Below are 19739 nucleotides of genomic sequence, written 5' to 3'. Positions count from 1 at the left end.
CCACATACCGAGAAATATGGTAATCGGTAAGCTTAAGTACCTGATTGGACCGGCGAGTGGAACGATCTCGCACCCTCCTGATAGAAGTAGGGTTTATTTTATGTCGCGACGTACGGGTGCAGAGTGGTCGGACTCTGTAGTCGGGGAGGGTGTGCCGGATCCACGGACTGGAAAGAAAGGGGAAAAGTAGCGTGGGCGGGAGCGAAGTCAATCCCCATGCGTGTGGTCTAGGTTCCCCTGGCCAGGTTGAAAGTCGATTCGGAATCGTCCGCCTCTCACGGCATGAGATTGCTTAATGATTTCGGTCACATAGAGTAACAAGTGGAACATGATGATGATAATACTGCTGGTTGATTAAATGATTGCTCTACCATGTTTGTGTAGAGTTGGATGCAAACTTAGAATGATTAATCTAACTAGAAGATGGCTAAATAAAATCTGAAAATAAGGATCAACATTTAGTGGCGTTTTTGGCAAAACAAACCCCACCAACCAAAAAGCCTTGCATGTCTAGTTATCGGACTATGTTATATCCGGTGACGGGTCAGTCTTGCTGAGTATTAGTATACTCAGCCTTGCTTGTGGCACTGTTTTTCAGGTACTAACTTTGAAGATCTGTTTGCGAGTCTTACTTGGCCTTGTACTCTGCCTCCGGGTTGGTCGGTTGAGTGGGATGGCCCTTCAGCTAGTGCTAATCACCCTCCCGCTGAGTGACGCATTCGTACGGGCTTTACCGATGCGTCACGTTATTTCGTTAGTTATCTTTTAATGCTTCCGCTGAACTTTGAGACTTGAATAATTTGAGGAGTTGGAACTCCTTAGTACTTCACTAGCCTGAACATGGTTTGTAATAAATTTTTCTTTCCGCTGCAATCACTCTGGGATGTATGAAATGGTTTGTGTTGTAATCTCTGGGCTCACCTTCGTGTGAGTGTTGTCTGCTGATCCTGGAATAGCGTGGCTTTTATCGAGGCTTCACTCGAGGAACTACCGGTGAGTGCCAAATTGGGTCAGAGTTGCTTAGCAACGAAGATCAGTGCACCCGGGCCCAGTAGTTTTGGGTGGTTCCGCCACAACCATTAACCCAGTTACATAGTTATTAATCAAGTTTAATCATGTAACTACTGAGAAACCAAACCAAAACCAAGCCACCAAGGTAACCCCGAGAAGCACCTCCCTCGTCGGAAGGAGATAACTTCACTAATCAAAAGGAGGATCTGGGCCGCTCATAACCGTGAGCACGGCTAGTATACCAGTTTTACACTCTGCAGAGGTTGCACATCTTTACCCACAAGTCGTGAGCTACGCCAGAGGTTCATCACACTTCCTTAGGTGAGATGACTAGCGACTCACTACGAGGCCGTTACAAAGAATCTCGTTGGTAAGGCGTAACCGCGAGAGATAGGTCAGCGACGATGGGGCCCACCTCCGGGGGTACAAGCACAGGAGCGCAATCCAAGCACAGACCAAGCCGGAGGAGCAGGGACCATTGAAGCTTACTACTCTTGCCCCGCAGGTAAGTTACTCCAAACCAAAAAGACCTAATTAATAAGCCAAGTCTATCCCATTCTAGCCTTGTGGTAGCGCTGTTGTCCCAGGTTGTCGCTCTATGAACCGGTCCTTATGGAGAGTGGCCAACCAGGCAGTAAGCACCGTGCTGGCCCCCTAAACCATGTTTCTACGAAAACCATCTTTTAACGAGACGTGAGCCACTCAAGCCACACAGAGTGCCACTCTCAGAATTAAGTTCAAGTAAACCATTAATCAATTTAATTAAAAAGGACCAAAGTGTGTTATAGCGCAGCAACCTAGCACAACTAACCAAAATGCAACCCAAAGGTATATTTAAAGGATATAAACTGGCTAGGAAATCCTTAAAGGCATACATTATTAAAATGCAGTATGAAAATGTATTTAAAAGTGATGGGTTGTTCATGTTATACTTGCCTTCCTCGTACTGCTCTGGCTACTGCTCAAACTGCTCGGAAGACGGCTGCTCCTGGTACTGGTACTGGGGCTCCTCAGATGGATCAACGTCTACTCACGAACACATGGCCAAAATAAAGCATGATAATAAGCAGACAAGCAAACTCTAACAAAAGCTAAAGAACAGTACATCAATACATAAAAACAGCAAGAAAAACTAAGCTAAAACTATTCTACGCATTACAACGATCGCGTGGATATAAAGAACGCTAAAAACGGAGCTAAAACACATTTTCTAGGCTAAAAGCAAGTTCTAGGGGCTTATTTGTAAGAAAACTGAAGTTCCAGGGGGTTTTCTGCTAAAACCGAGGGCCTAAACGCAATTAAAGGATAACCCTAGGGTCTAACATGTAAAAGAACTAACCTGGACGGTGGGTCCTATTTTAAAGAAACTCAGGGGGCTATTTGTTAAAATCAGGGCTTAAATCTAATTAGTTTTGAACTCAGGTGTACCGCGGGTTGATTTCAAACAAAAGGAGGGGCTCTTTAGAAAGATTGCCAGCCGAAGCGGTATCTTTGAATCCAGGCCGTTAGATCTCGATCTGGTTGTCTAGATCTGATCGGTTTGGGTTCTAATCACAGGCGTCCATCTCGGATCGGACGGATATGGGCAAAGGCACTTGGGGCGGCGGCGGAACACCGCCGGAGCAGAGCTCCGCAGCGGCGAGCTCGCCGGAGTAGGGATTTTTTGGGGCTACAGAGCTCCGTTTGGGCCGGGGTTTGGCCGTGGAGGATCGGCGTGGAACGCGTAATCCACCTATGGGGTTATCGGGGTTCGGGGAGCTCCGAAGTGGGGAGGGCAAGGGCGGCGGCGGCCCGGCGCACGGCGGCGCTATGCCGAACGGCGTTTTGGGCTCAGGAAAGGCCTACGTGCCGCAAGAGCTAGCGCAAAAGAAACTGGAGGGGGCGCGGGTGCTCACCGGGGCTTCTGGTGGCCGGAGACGTCGCACAGATGGGTCGCCGGCGGGGTTTGGCGGCGGAAACGGTGCGGTGGCCGTGACGGGGGGGTGCGGGGGTGCTCCGAGACTGCTGACTCGCCGGGAAGACACGAGTGGACCCTGCGAAGGTAGTACAGGGGTCAAAGAAGCTATGAGGTCGAAGGCGGCGGGGAACTGTGCGGGCGGCGCGTCTCACCGGAGTTGGCTTCGGGTCTAAATCCGGCCTCTGCACCGGCTGAGGTCGCGAGCAGGGACCTCGAGGAGTCTCCTGGCGTCGGGGCGAAGCTCGGGCGCAGCTCCGGTGGGGCTTGGGCACGGCGGAGCGGCGGGGGCTGCGGCGGCGCAGATCCTCTATGTTGCGGAGCGAGGTGGTGGCGGCGCGGCTAGGGTTAGGGGTGGCGGCGCTGGGGGGATGGGGTGTAGGGGGGTTGCGGGGGCTACTTATAGGGCGGCGGGGAATCTAGGCGTGCGTGCCCAGGGAAACCGCCGCGATAATCCCGGCGAGCTCAACGTGGGCGGGCGCTGCGGGAGGAAGGAGGCAGCTCTGACGCATGGGGCCGGCCTGTCAGACTCAGCGGTGAACGCGGTTGACGCGCGGGCCCAGGTGGCATCGAGGGGGAGAGAGGCGACGCACTGGCGGTGAGCGGCCGCGGTGCGGGCCTGCTGGGCGCTCGCGGTGGTTGGGCCGAGCGCGAGCGGACCGGGGGGGAAAAGGGAGATGGGCCGCGGGCGTGGGCCGCAGGAGAGAGTGCTGGGCCGGCACAGGGAAAAGGAGAGGGGAGAGGGGTCCGGGCCTGGGTTTGGTTTGGGCCGGGATCTTGGGTTGAGCTGGGCTTTGGGTTCCTTTTCTATTTCTATTCTATTTCTATTCCTTCTCTATTTCTAATTCAATCAAAGTTTGAATTCAAGTCAAAAGTTGGATTCAAACCACACTCAAATAAAAGTATGCACCAGCATGAATGCAACAACAAAAATTAAACCTATGATAAATTTTAATTTCTTGAGGAACAAAATTGGATTAAATGCCAGCTAAACACAATAAACCTTAGAAAATTAAATAAAGCCAATTAAATTTATTACTAAATGCTGAAATTTAAATTAGGGTGTTACACCGAGCCCATAGTTAGCTTCCCTGAGCCCGCGTGCTGCTCGATGACCGCTTCCCCACTACCCAACACCACCGGAGCTAGCTCGACGCCGCTCGCCGACCGCCGCCAAGCCTATGCTCTGCCGCACCCCTTCTCTAGCCTCGCTCCTCCCCGTCTGGGTAAGCATACCCGTTCACCTTGTCTTCGCAGTGCTCCTGCCCCACCTAGTGAACCATGTTCGTCGGGGCCGCCGCCGAAACATGCCAGCACTGCCACGTCTAACCGCCGCAATGCCCCCTTCTCGCCGCTGGTGCCTTTCCCCGCCACCCCGACCCCGTCCAAGGCCACCACAAGGTATCTCCCGAGCTCCTCTAGCCTCTCCACCCCCTCCCTCACTACCAGCGACCCTCGCCCTCGCCGGAATCCGGCCCAGACTATCCTCCCCTACTCTCTGTCCGGTGAAGGACCCGATTGCTTTGATTGCAAAAGTCCCAGGGACCCCAGCGCAAAAACCAAGGACCCATCTGCAATATTTAGTTTTGTTCTTACCTTTTTGCAGTGAACTTTAAAAATTTACAGTAATTTGTAGAAAAATTATAAATTAGCAAATAAATACTTTTTGGAATCCTTATCAAAATCCCTACCTATTGGAATTATAATATGACATGTTTTAGTTAAAAAATTTTGCTACAAAAATAGATTTATGTTTAATAGTATATTAAGACTAGTTGTTCTTACCCTTTTAAATAATTAATGTTTGGAGCCATGTCATGCTATGAATTTTTTTTATGGTAGCATGTGTATGTGATTCTAGTATTAATGTAAAATTTTTGACCTTAATACTTGAATTTTGCTTGTTATTTCATGTGTTTTATTAAAAATGCTAAGAAATTCATGCTTTACTTAAACCATACTTTGTCCATGCTATAAGTAGGATTATATAAATTTGTAGGACCAATATAAACCTCAAGCATGAGTCTTAAATATTTTGATACTTAATATTTAATCCCTATCTATTTTGTAAAATACTACAACTACTCCATCAATGTTTGTTAAATTTAAGTAATTAAATGTTGGATTATGCCATGTTTGTAATTAGGCCTAAGTTGTTTGTCTACTCTTGAATTCAAACTATGGATTTGAATGGAATCACTCTTTGATGCTTAAAATGGTCAGTCTTGTTATTTTATGGAATTCATTGTGTTTACTTTTACTCCATAAATGACTGCCCAGTAGATAGAAAATGAATGATTGTTTTCTTGGTTTGAGTTTTATTGAGTGATAACTTTTTAGTGAAGGAAAGCTATACTCAAGCACTTCACTAATTCCAACTACTGCATTGCATATAGAAATAATATCGCTAGTCGATGGAACGTACGAGTTTATCCAGGAATCAGACGGGGATTTCTCCAAAGCCCAGACTAACGTTGTGGAATTAACTGAAGACCCGAACTCGATTCAGAAGAATCAAATCTACTCACTTTATAGACATCAATAAAGGCAAGCCCCGGTGCATAATCCTATTATTTTATGCAACTTTTTATACCTATTTTCTTGTGCATTTAAGTTATTGGAGTTGAATGAAAACCTAGATGCATAATCTTAGGCACCTATTGTTTAAACACTAGAAATAGAGTTCGACTAGATGCTATGCTAATAGGACCGGTAAAAGTCGGGTGATTTCCTGTCACTCGCGAGCTTAAAGGTGTTGATTGTTTACTTTATGCAATCACTATACACTAGGCCACAAACGATTTGTGCTGACACCAGCTATTTACCATGCTGGCAGACATTGTTGTCACCCGTAAGCATAAATGAATCTGGGCCTACGACACAAGCACCCGCCAACACAGATGTTTTCTGTGCTAGCGGGCCACATAAGTGCCCGCCAACACAAATAGCCTTCATTTGTGCTGGCGGGGGCCATGTAAGCACCCGCCAGTGTCCCAAAAATTTCATGAAGAGCGCGCACAATATCCCAAAAATTTCATCACCCGCCACCAGCTCCCTCTGCCTCTTTATTATCTATCTTGCCCTCTCATCTCCCCGTCGCCTCTCTCTCTCCACTCAGTATCCCTCTCTGTTCTCCCTGGTGGCCGGCGGGGCTAGGCCTTGCGTAGCAGCAAGGAGCGGCGCGGCTGGCCGGAGAGGGCAGGTCCCAGGCGGCACGACGCAGACGGCCAAGCGCGCGCCCCTCCCCGGCAAGAGCTCCCCTAGCGGTCGCACCTCTACTCGCCGGGAGCCCCCCCCCCGGGTGGCTGCGCCCCACACCGGCCGGGAGCCCCTCCGCGGTGGCCGTGCCTCTCCCCGGCGGCGGGAGGCCCCCGGCGGCCACGCCCTCCCCGACGGCGGGAGGCACCGGCAGCCACGCCCCTCTCCGCCGGGAGGCCCCCGGCGGCCGCGCCCCTCCCCGATGGCGGGAGGAACCCGGCGGCCGCGCCCCTCCCCGATGGCAGGAGGAACCCGGTGGCCGCGCCCCTCCCTAATGGCGGGAGGACCCCAGTGGCGGGAGGCTCCGGCGGCCGCGCCCCTCCCCACCGGTGGACATGGAGGACGACGAGGTCGTCCACGCGAGTGCAAGGCCCCCGGCTATCGCGGGAGGCTGGATCCGACCTCGGGTCTCCCAGAACTGGCCTCGGGCTTGCAGATCTGTTCTCGTAGCTGCCAGATCCGGTCGGATTCCGAAGAAGCAGAGGAACGACGATGCGGCGAGCGGCGGGTCATGTAGGCTTTTTTTCTGCGTACAACAAACTGTGCTGGCGGACGTCGTTATTGACCCGCCAGCGCAAAACCCATCTGTGGTGGCGGCTGCTTAAGCAGCCCGCCAGCACAGCACCATTTGTGTTGGCGGGTAGGCGCCCGCCAGCACAGATGGCCAATTGTGCTGGCACGTGAGTGCTGGCGGATGCCGTATCCGCCAGCACAAATACGATTTGGCCGCCACCACAAATTGTTTTTGGCCTGGTGATAAGGACCATGGACGGATTGGGATACAAGTTTCATGGTGGTAATCCGTTTGTGTTGATAAAACTTGATAAGGCCGCAGTGTGTAGTAGCGGTGGTTAAGCGTTTGAAAGTACTAGCCACATGCCGTAAATATGGTATGCGGCAAGCCTAGTGACTTCTCAGCCCGGCAAGTGGACATACCTCCCACTCTCTCATAGAAATAGGAAGTTAAATAATGATGAAAGTTATATTAAGTTGCGCAACACCACGGCTATGAGGGACGAGGTAGAGTGCCCTATAGTCGGGGAGAGTGTCCCTGATCCATGAATCGGAATGGGAAGCCAAAGGTTGCTTGGGAGTGACCCAACGGTGCTCCAAGCGTGTGTGCTAGGTTTATCCTTGCAAGGTTGAAATTCAATTCGGAATCGTCCGCCTCTCACGAAGATTGAGACTGCTCAATCCCTTTGCTGCATAGAGTAAGAAGTTGAACAATGATGATATCAATATGGTTGGATGCAAATAATTGCACCATGTCTTTATAGATAGGTGCTTACCTAGAATAATTAATGAAACTAGAATATGAAAGCTAAAACTTGAAATTAAGGACTTACTCTTTATTCCTTTTTCAGCAAAAGTAAACCCCAGAGCTTTCACAAGCCTTTGCATGTCTAGTTAGAAGGATATTTTATACCCTTCTTCGGGTAAGCCTTGCTGAGTATTAGTATACTCAGTCTTGCTTGTGACTTTGTTTTCAGGAAATCTTGGGAATACTTGGTGAAATTGACGTCATGTACGGGCTTCATCATGATGTCATATATCATCGCTAGTAGTTGTCATTCTTTTAAAACTCTGAAGAACTTATCTACTTCACATTTCTGAGGTACCCTGTCTAAATTCTTAAACCTAGTTTGTAGTAATCTTTTACTATTAAAGTTGTATTATGGTTATTGTAATCTCTGGACTCACCTTTGCATGAGGTATGTTGTTTCGATCCGAAATTCAGTGGTTTTATCGAGATTTTACCCAACATGCTGCCAAATTATTCTGTCTTAAGTGCGTATTAACCATTTTAGTGATAATAGTGATGGTTTACGCATTTAATCCGGATTAATAGAAAGAATTGGGTTAGAAGAGGATGCTGGCTCATAGAACTCGCTCTTGGGTGAAGAGAGCTATAGAAGGGATAGCTGCTCCATGGGTAACGGGGGTTGAGGTAGAATCAAGGAAAAAGAAAAAAAGAAAGTACGAGAGCGACTGAGTCCGTAGATAATGTAGCTACCGTTCCCCGGCAACGGCGCTAGAAAGCTTGTTGGTATTTTGCAACATCACGAATAAAATCCGCAAGCGCACGGATACCGCTGTAGCTTTCACCCAAGAGTATTCTAGAGTTATTCGCTTCAAACTCTAGAGTTAGTGCCTCACTGGATTCCCTAGCCCAAGTGTTTTCTATCTCAAGAGATTCATCGTGGAAGATCGTGGTTGTATCCCGATCGTGATTGAGAACAACACCATGTGGGCTAGGAAGAAAAGGCTCAAACTCGATCGTGGATGATGAGATTTGCTCATGCATTTCCTCGAGCGGGTTGTGTTTGGGGCAAGGCTTCACCAAAGAGTTCTCTAAGCAAGTTGATGCAGAAGTCATTCCCTCAAGCTTTTCATGAAGGCTCCCTAGAGGTGAATGATGAAAGTTCTCTAGGGGGTAGCCTATTGGGAGATCAAAATCGAGGATATCAAAGATGTGAAAGTGTAGGTTGACCTCGATTTGTCTATTGTGACTGGCACGGCACTTGCGATCCCCCGGCATTCAAGAATGTGTCCAAAGGGACAACTTTCAAAAAGCTTGCCAGATGGTTTTAGAGAAACACTACCAAAAAGGGTGTGTGCCAAGTGCCATGGCATAATATTACCCTCCACATTAGGGATAAGCTGGGCTTCTATGGTGATTCCCCTTATGGAACATGGAATGGTAATGGAGGGTGAATCAATCCAAGCTGCTTCAGCAAAGTCTATTATTCCATTTGACCATTCCTCCCTGATGTCTTCCTTCAGAAGTTCTTCGTTAAAAGGGTCGGGAGGAGAAGCAACGTTTTGAGAGATGAACGGTGACACGAGCATCATCTCTTTGAATGGGTCATGGTTGAGATGGTGCTCTACCGTTGGATTTTTCGGGCAAGAGATAAGAGTGGCAAAAGCAGTTTCCCTGGATTTATGTTTGAGGCTCCCTTGCGATGATTTTTCATGAAGAAGCATTTCTAAAGGGTAGCCTATGAGAAGTTCAAAATCGAGAAACAGATAGATGTGAAAGTCTAATTTGATCTCGATTTTGTCTACCTTAACTGGCACTGCCCGCGCGATCCCCCGACATTCGAAGAATAGTCCTAAAGGACTTCAGAAGAGTATGTCGGTCGGGTCTAGAGGCATGCTTCCTATGAATGTGTTCATGAGGAATTCAGACATGATACAAGCCTCGGCAGTGGAGTCGTGAAGAGCTTCTATGGAATTTCCCCCTATAGAGCAATAGAAGGTCGTGGAAGATGAGCTAAGTTGAATTGCCTTGGAGGAGCGTCTCACTTCCTTCGACCATTCTTTGTTCATGGATTTGCTGGAAGGATAAAGGGGTGTCGTAGGCCTCCTATAACAAAGGTAATTCGAGGTGTATCTAAGGTTTTCATAAGGATCATCTTCGAATTGGAAAGAGAACATCGAAGGTTGAATTTCTTCTTCCTTCGATGTCCACGGTTCGAGATATGGCTCAACAGACGAATCTTGGGATGTGCAAGGGTAGAATTCAGCTGACGAGGGGCTCTCAAGGTGCGATTAGGACTCCTGCTGGGGCTCACAAGGATAAGCAACAAAAGAAGAGTTTTCTAAGATGTGATCTAGGATTTCTCTTCCTTCTATTGGAGTTCTATGCATAAACGAACCTCCAGCGGCGATGTCGAGATCGTCATCTGAGTCCATGTCTAGGCCCGTGTAAAAGATGTGCAAGGATATGTCATCGGGTATAGACCAGTCTGGGCTTGACGCTAAAAGGTGTGAGAATCTAGCCCAAGCTGCACCTATGGACTCCTTCTCTAATTGTTCAAATGCAAGGATGTCACCTCATCGAGATGCTTCGTCGGATAAGGAAGAGAACAAGAGACAAAAGTCATCTCAGAGCTCTTCCGAATCACCATTCGCATTTCCCATGTTGTGAGTGTACCATTGTTCCGCCTTCTCTACGAGAGAAAAGGGGAACAACTTCCACCTCAAGGTTTCCTATGACATGCATGGGATTACCAAGTACGAACACAGTTCCTCGAACTCTAGCAAATAATGGTTGGGATCATCAATTCCTAGACCAGAGAAGGTTCGTCCTCGAACCATGGTGATGATGTCAGGATCAAGTTCATAGCTAGAAACCATGAAAGGTTTTGGAGAGGTTGGTGGCTCTGACAACTCATCCTCGGAGGTAGAGAATTGGTGGATAGGAAGGTGTGACATGGTAAAAGGATAAAATAAAAGAAGGGATAAAAGAAATGGTAAAAGAAAAGATACATGGGCAAACTAGGATCAAAGATAACTACAGCAACCGTTCCCCGGCAACGGCGCCAGAAATGCTTGTTGACACTTCTTAGCGCAACCATTAGGAACGGGGTTGTTAAGCTCGTCCCTAGCAACGGCGCCAGAAATGCTTGTTGGTATTTCTTAACATTCACAGAATAATCCGCAAGCGCACGGAAGATACCGTTGTAGCACTTCACCTGGAAGAATTTAGGGTATCGTAATTTCCACAGGGAACGAATGTGTAACGACCTTCTGACTAGCTTAACCCAGGAGAATAAGAAGTCGGAGAGCTGTAACACCCTAATTTAAATTTCAGCTTTAATAATAAATTTAATTGGCTTTATTTAATTTTCTAGGATTTAATATGCTTAGACTTGCATTTAAATTAATTTTCTTTCACAAGTAATTAAATTTTTCTAGGTTTAAACTTGTTGTTGCATTCATGCTGGTGCATTGTTTTATTTGGTTGAGTGCTAGAGTTTGAATTCAAACTTGTGTTTGAATTCAAATTAGTTTGAGTGTGGTTGGAAAAGAAAAGGAGAAGAAAAACCAGAGAAATAGGAAAACCAAATCCCAGCAAACCCAACCCAGCTTTCGGCCCAGCAATCCAGCCCAGCAGCAGCCCGGCCTCCTCTCCCCTCCCTTTTCCTCAGCCGCTCCGCACCCTCGGCCCGTTGGCCGTGCGGCCCAGCGCTTGCCTCTCACTCACGCCCGCTCAGCCCAGCATCGCGCGTCGTCCTCGTCACCCACTTGGGCCCACCTGTTAGCCGAACCTGCAGCGCCGCGTTCGCCTCGCCTGACCCCCGCAGTGCTCTTGCCCGCGCTCGCTGACAGCCGCGACCCACCTTGTCGGCTCTCAACCCCGCTCGCGTGCTCCCTTCCACTGACTAGCCTGGCCCACCGGTCGGCTCCATCTTCTCCACCTTCCTTCCTCCCAGCGCCTGACCTCCTCTGCTCGCTGGACCACCGCAGCCCCGCCTCCCCACTGCGCCGTGGACCACTCCAACCCCGGCGGACACACCGGTCAGCCCGAGCAAGCCCTGGTCTTCTAGAAGCCATGTCTCGAGCCCGTGATCGCAGGCCGTTGCTCGCGATCGGTTTTCCTCGTGCAGAATCCGTGTGGAACTTCGCCGAGATCCCCGGCGCTTGCCTTCCTTCACCACGCACCATGATCACCAGCCCCGCCCTCATTAAACCCTGCACTGAGACTCCTACGCCGCATATGGCCTTTCTGCGCAGCCCAGAACCCAAAGCACACCACGCCGCACCTTGCTCCGTCGTGCCAGCGCTTGACGCTGCCGCGGCCACGCCGCTCCACTACAGCCCAAGCCACCCCGTGCCCCTCAATAGCTTCACTGTAGGCCCACGAAGCTCTATGAACCCCCAGCACCAGCCCTAAGCCTCTGCATCGCCGGAATCGCGCCGAGCCCCCAACTCTGGTAATCACCGAGCTCCGAGCAATTCCTTACCGCCGGTCACTCTCTGGCCCCGCTGACCCCCTGGTTTGCTCCAAAGCTTCGCCTCGAGTCGAGCCGTGAGGTCCAGAAGCCCGGAGACGCCTTCCTTCTACCCCGTCCTCGAGCTTCGCCCAGCGCCGCCGCCGGTCCACGTCGCCGGCGACCCTGCGCTGCTACTCCGGCCACCACGAGCCCTCGGTAATAACCCCCGTGGCTTCCCGGTCCTTTTGCGCTAGATGTCGTAGGTCGTAGCGCCCTCTAAGTGCCGGAACACCGCACGACCGGCGCTTCGCTGCCGCTCGCATCGCGACCTCGCCGTGGCGAATCCTCTGCGGTGCATTTTAGCCGTGCGCGTGCCTCGCGTTGGCCCTGCGCATGCGTGTAGACCCTTTCTGACCCCGTCCTGAGCCTAGCAGAGCGCGAACGCTCGCTCGCCGGCGAGTTCCGCCGTGCAAACCCGCTTCTCACCGCGGTGAGCCACGTCTGAGCTCTGATCCACCGTACTTTGTGCACCAGTGTGTTCGCCATGTTCCTCTGGTCATGCCCAACCTAAGCCCGGGTCGATTTGACCCCAGAGCATCATTGTAGCGAAAATGGCCTCTCATGCCATATTTCAATATAATATTTTGGAGATTGATGACACACACAACACTTGGACTAATGTGATTGTTAAGATGACTATTCTCTGGCTTTTAGGTTCAAGTGATGACAAAGAGAAGAGAGGCATAGCTCTTCGGTCCAAGGGACAAGAATTGAGGCATTTTGCTATCTTCGGTTAAACCGACGTAGGGCAAAATGAACTCACCGGTGCAATCACAGAGAAGGTCTGCGGGCTAGGGTTTTACACCGGATGAACCGACGCTACAGAAGTTATATACGTCGGTGCATTGGCAGATGAAGACCAAGGAAAATACCTACACTGGTTGAACCGACGATGCATCGGTCAATTGCATCGGTTCAGTTGTCCAGAGAGGTGGTTTTTGGAGGAACGTGAAGAAGTTACACTCACCGGTTAAACCGACGCTAATATTATATACACCGGTTGATTACATCGGTTAAACCGGCGATACACCGGTTGATTGCTAACGGCTAGTTTTTCAATTAGCAGTTTACATACACCGGTTGAACCGATGATGGCTTTTGGGGTACGTCGGATTAACCGGCGTTACGCAGTTTTCTGGCAGCTTTTCTCCAACGGCTATATTTGCTTATGCTGCCTATATATACCCCCAAGGCCGGGTCATTTGAGAGTGCTGGAGTTCAAGGAAGTATACAAGAGCTAAAGATCATCTCCAACCACCAGAGAGCTTCATTGTACATCATATAGGCTTAAGCACACTTGTTAGAGTGCTTAGTGCCTGATTAGGGATTAGTTCTTGCGAGAGCTCCCTTGAGAGAAGTCTTGCTGCGGCAAGCAAACACTTGTACTCGTCGTGTGACCCTCCTACTTGGTGTGGAGAGGCAACGACACTTTGTGCGGGGAAGGAGGCTCCTACTTGGTGTTAAAGCTCCAAGATAGTGAAGACGGTGCCGTGGTGACGCTTCGAGATAGACGGTGGCGGTGACCTCGTCTTTGTGACTTGGCGTCACTTAGCCTTTGCTTGTCGGGAGCCTTGGAGGCGTGGCAAGACGGTGATCAAGCGAAGAGACTCGGCATCACACTTGTTCGTGTTGGACAAGTGGCCGTGGACGTAGGGAGGGACTTTGGTGTCCTAACCGAACCACGTTAAATCGTGTGTCTTGGTGTCTTCACGGGAGTTTGCATATCCTCTCCCTTACCGCTTTACTTACCGCTTTACATTTCCGCATTTACTCTTTCTTGCTTACCTTTACTTTCCTAGTTAGTTTGATTAGGATTGGCTATAGGTTGCAAGTCTTTTGGGGTAAGTAGAGGGTAGCATAGATAAACCTTAGTCATTACTAGCATATGTAAGGCGTGTTAGGTTTATCTTATGCAATTAGATTGAGCCCTAGGTTAAAAAGCGATTAGCGACCCTATTCACCCCCTTCCCCTCTAGGGTCGGACACCCCGGTGATCCTTACAATTGGTATCAGAGCCTGGTGTCACACCTCTTACGAGGATTAGCCAATTCTATTGGTAAATTTGTGAGAAAGCTCGTAGGAGAACCGTCGACTTAACCGTCGAGTGAGTATATGTCCGGGGAAGGGATGAGTACCGATAGGGCTCCGTTTTTCGATGACACGGGTTTTTCACGTTGGAAAGTGCTTATGCAAGCACATCTTCAAGCCCGGGGGCTTGATGTTTGGCGTGTCACCGAAGAGGGCAAGAAAAATGAGAATAAGGCCGAGAGACAATATGATGCCATTGCAAAATCAATTCTATTGTCTTCTCTATGTGATAGTGTGTTTAATCGTGTATTTGCTAATGAAAATGCCAATAAGCTATGGAAGCAAATTGTCGAGAATCATGAGGGCACAAAGGATGTTGCCAATCAAAAATACCATATTCTCGGCGAGGAGCTAAGTAGCTTTAAGTAACTTCCAAATGAAAATGCTCATGACATGTACTCACGATTAAATACTCTTGTCAATGAAATTAATGCCTTAGGTCTCAATCAAGTTGAAGATGTGGAAATCAACCGCAAGATTCTCCGAAGCCTTCGCAAGCCTGACTACAACATCATCAACACGCTCTTGCAAAAGGAAGACTTGGTCAAGCTTACACCAAACCAAGTCATCAATCAAATCATCGCCCATGAGTATAGTATGGGGATGACAATGAAGAAAGAGCAAGAGTCCACTTCTTCAAGCAAAAAGAGTCTCGCCGCCAAGCACTCATGAAAGCATCAACCAAGGCGACAAGACTCATCAAGCTCAAGTGAAGAAGAAGAAGAGGATGAGAGTGATGATGAATCAAGCTCAAGTGATGAAGAATATCCAAGGGCCGTGCTATACCATCACCGCAAGATTGCCGAGCATGTACATAAGCTCTATGAGCTTGGGTACAAAACACTCATTAAAGGGAGTGCGGTTGGGATGGAGAAGATGGTGAAGAAAAAGAACAAATCAAAACCTCAAGCTCTCTCCGCCATCTACAACCCCAAGAAAAGTGGTGAAAGCTCAAGTCATAAGAAAAATTCCAAGATCTCCACCACCCATCGCCCTCGGAGATTATCACCACCACCCATGTGTCTTATGGCACTAGGTAATAACGATGTAAGTAATGACTCCTCCTCAAATGATGAATCCGATGTTGAAACCAATGACATTTGTGAGATGATGACACTCCTCCATAATCAACAAGAATATCTCATTAAACAAAATGAAGAAATCAAAGCTCTCAAGAGTAAAGAAAAACTTTATGCTTCATTTGTCTCAAGATATGAGAACTTGCTAAACAAATTCAATTTGTTAGGCAATGAGCATAAATAACTTAAAATGAAATATGAGAGTCTTGAGTCTAAAAGTGAATCATCATCGGATAAATCATTTCCTTGCAATATTTCTTGTGCTATCTCTTTTGACAAGGTAGATGCGTCTACCTCTTGTGATATAACCCCTTGCAATGAGAATGTGATTGTAGAAACATGTGATGATCTCATTGCTAAAGAAAATGATGAGCTTAAACAAGAGATAGAAAGGCTAATGACGGACTTGAGGCGGCTCAAAGGAAAGTACACTCAAGAGCAAGTCCAACCTTCTCAAGATAACACCTCCCCGGGCGTGAAGAAGCTTGAGAAGGGAGAAACCATGACTTGCTTCAAGTGTCACAAAGAAGGCCACAAGTCCTACCAATGCAAGGAGATTGAGGGCAAAGAAAATAGCAAGCCCAAGAACTTGAACAAGAACAAGAAGGCTAATGAGATCAAGAAAAACACATCTCCATACTTGAAGGCGTCCTACATGTACACCAAGCCCACCCACAAGAACAAGAGCAACCACTACATACTTGAAAAGAAGAAGAATGGCAAGGTGGTGGCTCATGTCATGGGATGGAGAACATATAGATGGAACCAACATATTTGGGTACCCAAGGATATTATTCATACCATGGATGGCTCTCAAAAGGTTTGGGTTCCTAAGACTTAGGCACCAAACAAGTGCAACGGGGGATTTGGATGCTTAGCTTACAAGTTAAAATGAAGGTTCAAGCCAAAATAAGCTAAGCTCACAACTTGGACATTTATTGCTCAAGTCCCCCATAAGGTAATGGTAGCTAGTTTTCAATTCAAGCATCATGTAGCTCCATTGCTTTTGCTAGGATGATTGCTTGTTTTGCATCTCCTAGTGTTATATATATGGTGGGTTGCTTGTGCCATGACTCTAACCCATGAGCAACCTACATGGTTTGATAAGTGTGTAGAAAGCTACACAAGGTTACCTTTCATGGTACATGGACTTCATGAGGTATGTATTTTATATATGTACTATGAACACAAGCTATAGGGTAAACTTCCCAATTGTGTCAAAATCAATGTGCATACATTTGCTTGGTGATTCAAACACTAAATGCACACATTTAGAGGGAGTTCATTTTATAGCTTGTGATTTTGAGACTAACATGTTTGCTAGCTTATCTTTTGTAGTCTCACGTGGAGTTAACACTCTAAGAGAATGTTTCTCACAATCAATGTGAACAAACAACTCTATAAGAGTGGTTAGACAAATTGTGCTTTCATGCATATTGAGCCATGCTTTATTGAACTTAAATGCTCATATCTAAGTTCATAGGCTATGTGCTCATACATTTGCTCAACCTTGGTGTACCAAGTACTCTTCTTTCAAAGACTTTCAATTGGTTGCAAGTCACTTTCAATTTGGTACATGCAAGGTAAACTAAGTTGTTTTCCCCGGAGGTATGCTAGGTTCTAAACTCATTAAATTGGTATATTTGTCAATTTCTTATCCTTTTTAGAGCTACCTCCGTGCATGATATGATCTAAGATTTCTAGTTATAACATCTAGTTGTGCACTTGATTTTCACATTATCATTTTGTGCACATATTTGTGGAAAGCTTAGCTCATGTCATGCTAGTTTCATAACTATGTGATCCACCATATTAAATTCTCAATTGATATCATCATTGATATCATACAATTAGATCATGAGTCATGGAACTAACTCCCAAGGCTACTAATCTTCTTTTGAGCAATATTGTTTTGCAAGACCTTTTTAGGTACAAGACCTTTTTAAGTGATTTGATTCCAAAGGGAGAAATACCTAAGTGAATCAAGTCATGAGGGAGAATCAAAGGGGGAATCATGGTTTTAGAGGGAGGCCAAGCCATCATTGGATGGTAGTAAGCACCCAAGTGACGGGGAATTTGGAGGCTTGACAAGGTTTGGGATGCATGAGTAGGGAAGCATCATGCAAAGATGAAGTAAAGCCAAGTTATGGATTAAAGATTAGTGACCCAAATTCCCCTCCCCTACATATGAGGTAATGAGCAAGGTAAAAAGATGATTTCAATTTCATTTGATATCCTTCATGCATCATTGTAGCTCAATGCCTCTCTAGGAATGCATGATCTTATCTTTACAATTGGTATTTACATTTGGCATCTTTTATTTGATATGCTTTCCTAGAAATATCATATGGTAGGTTGTTTTGGTACTAACTTCTTATCTAGTGCAACCTACATGGGCGAAAAACCGTTGCTTCTCCATGACACATATTGTCGAAAGAAAATACCAAAGTCTACAATCGGTATCAATCCTATTTTTGGTATTCATTTGGTGTCATGTTATTCAAGTTATAGAGTTTGATCCCCATTATGTGAATTACAAGTGCATACATTTGATTAAGTGATTCAAACACTATTGCACACATTTAGGGGGAGCTAACTCTATAGCTTGTGTTTTTGTGACTAACATACTTTCAAAGTGATATTTGTTGTAGTCACACTCCTTTTTGTCCATATGGGAATACACTCAATCCTTCGATACCAAGATAATGCACATTGCAAGTAACCTTACATTTGGTATCAATGGATCCAGAAAGATTGGACAAAGGAAAAAGACCAAGCCATAACTCCCAAAGGTTAAAGAGATAAATAATATAGGGAGGCATGGCTAGGTAAAACACTCTATCACTAGTGAATTTCTTTTGCTACTAATGATCCTTGTTGCTAGTGGTTATGAAGCTTTTAGGTGTTTGATGACAAAGGGGGAGAAGTGTACCCTAAAAGCAAGCAAATAGTTTGGAGTGAATAATGCCATTAGCAAGGGGGAGGGATGGAAAATGCAATGCAAAAGGATGCATGGTGATAGGGGGAGGTACTCAGTCAATATGGGGGAGAAGTGCAATTTGATGATCCCATGGACTAAGGTACAAAAATTTTCATTGCTCATATGGTTCAAACCTCACACAAGTCTTTGTTCTACAATTTTTTCTACAATTGGTATCAATGGCTTTTAAAATGAGCATTGAAATGTCATCTAAGCAAGCTAAGTAGTTTCTAACTTTTCAAATTGGTATCAATTTCATATTCTTGCTATTCATCTTGCTTGCTTTGGTTGTGTTGTCATCAATCACCAAAAAGGGGGAGATTGTAGCGAAAATGGCCTCTCATGCCATATTTCAATATAATATTTTGGCGATTGATGACACGCACAACACTTGGACTAATGTGATTGTTAAGATGACTATTCTCAGGCTTTTAGGTTCAAGTGATGACAAAGAGAAGAGAGGCATAGCTCTTCGGTCCAAGGGACAAGAATTGAGGCATTTTGCTATCATCGGTTAAACCGACGTAGGGCAAAATGAACTCACCGGTGCAATCACAGAGAAGGTCTGCGGGCTAGGGTTTTACACTGGATGAACCGACGATACAGAAGTTATATACGTCGGTGCATTGGCAGATGAAGACCGAGGAAAATACCTACACTGGTTGAACCGACGATGCATCGGTCAATTGCATCGGTTCAGTTGTCCAGAGAGGTGGTTTTTGGAGGAACGTGAATAAGTTACACTCACCGGTTAAACCGACGCTAATATTACATACACCGGTTGATTACATCGGTTAAACCGGCGATACACCGGTTGATTGCTAACGGTTAGTTTTTCAATTAGCAGTTTACATACACCGGTTGAACCGATGATGGCTTTTGGGGTACGTCGGATTAACCGGCGTTACGCAGTTTTCTGGCAGCTTTTCTCCAACGGCTATATTTGCTTATGCTGCCTATATATACCCCCAAGGCCAGGTCATTTGAGAGTGCTGGAGTTCAAGGAAGTATACAAGAGCTAAAGATCATCTCCAACCACCATAGAGCTTCATTGTACATCATATTAGGCTTAAGCACACTTGTTAGAGTGCTTAGTGCCTGATTAGGGATTAGTTCTTGCGAGAGCTCCCTTGAGAGAAGTCTTGCTGCGGCAAGCAAACACTTTGTACTCGTCGTGTGACCCTCCTACTTGGTGTGGAGAGGCAACGACACTTTGTGCGGGGAAGGAGGCCCCTACTTGGTGTTAAAGCTCCAAGATAGTGAAGACGGTGCCGTGGTGACGCTTCGAGATAGACGGTGGCGGTGACCTCGTCTTTGTGACTTGACGTCACTTAGCCTTTGCTTGTCAGGAGCCTTGGAGGCGTGGCAAGATGGTGATCAAGCGAAGAGACTCGGCATCACACTTGTTCGTGTTGGACAAGTGGCCGTGGACGTAGGGAGGGACTTTAGTGTCCTAACCGAACCACGTTAAATCGTGTGTCTTGGTGTCTTCACGGGAGTTTGCATATCGTCTCCCTTACCGCTTTACTTACCGCATTACATTTCCGCATTTACTCTTTCTTGCTTACCTTTACTTTCCTAGTTAGTTT

This window comes from Panicum virgatum, chromosome 5N (genome assembly GCF_016808335.1).
Source record: "Panicum virgatum strain AP13 chromosome 5N, P.virgatum_v5, whole genome shotgun sequence".
In the NCBI taxonomy this organism is placed as follows: Eukaryota; Viridiplantae; Streptophyta; class Magnoliopsida; order Poales; family Poaceae; genus Panicum; species Panicum virgatum.
Note: the sequence above shows the minus strand (reverse complement) of the source record.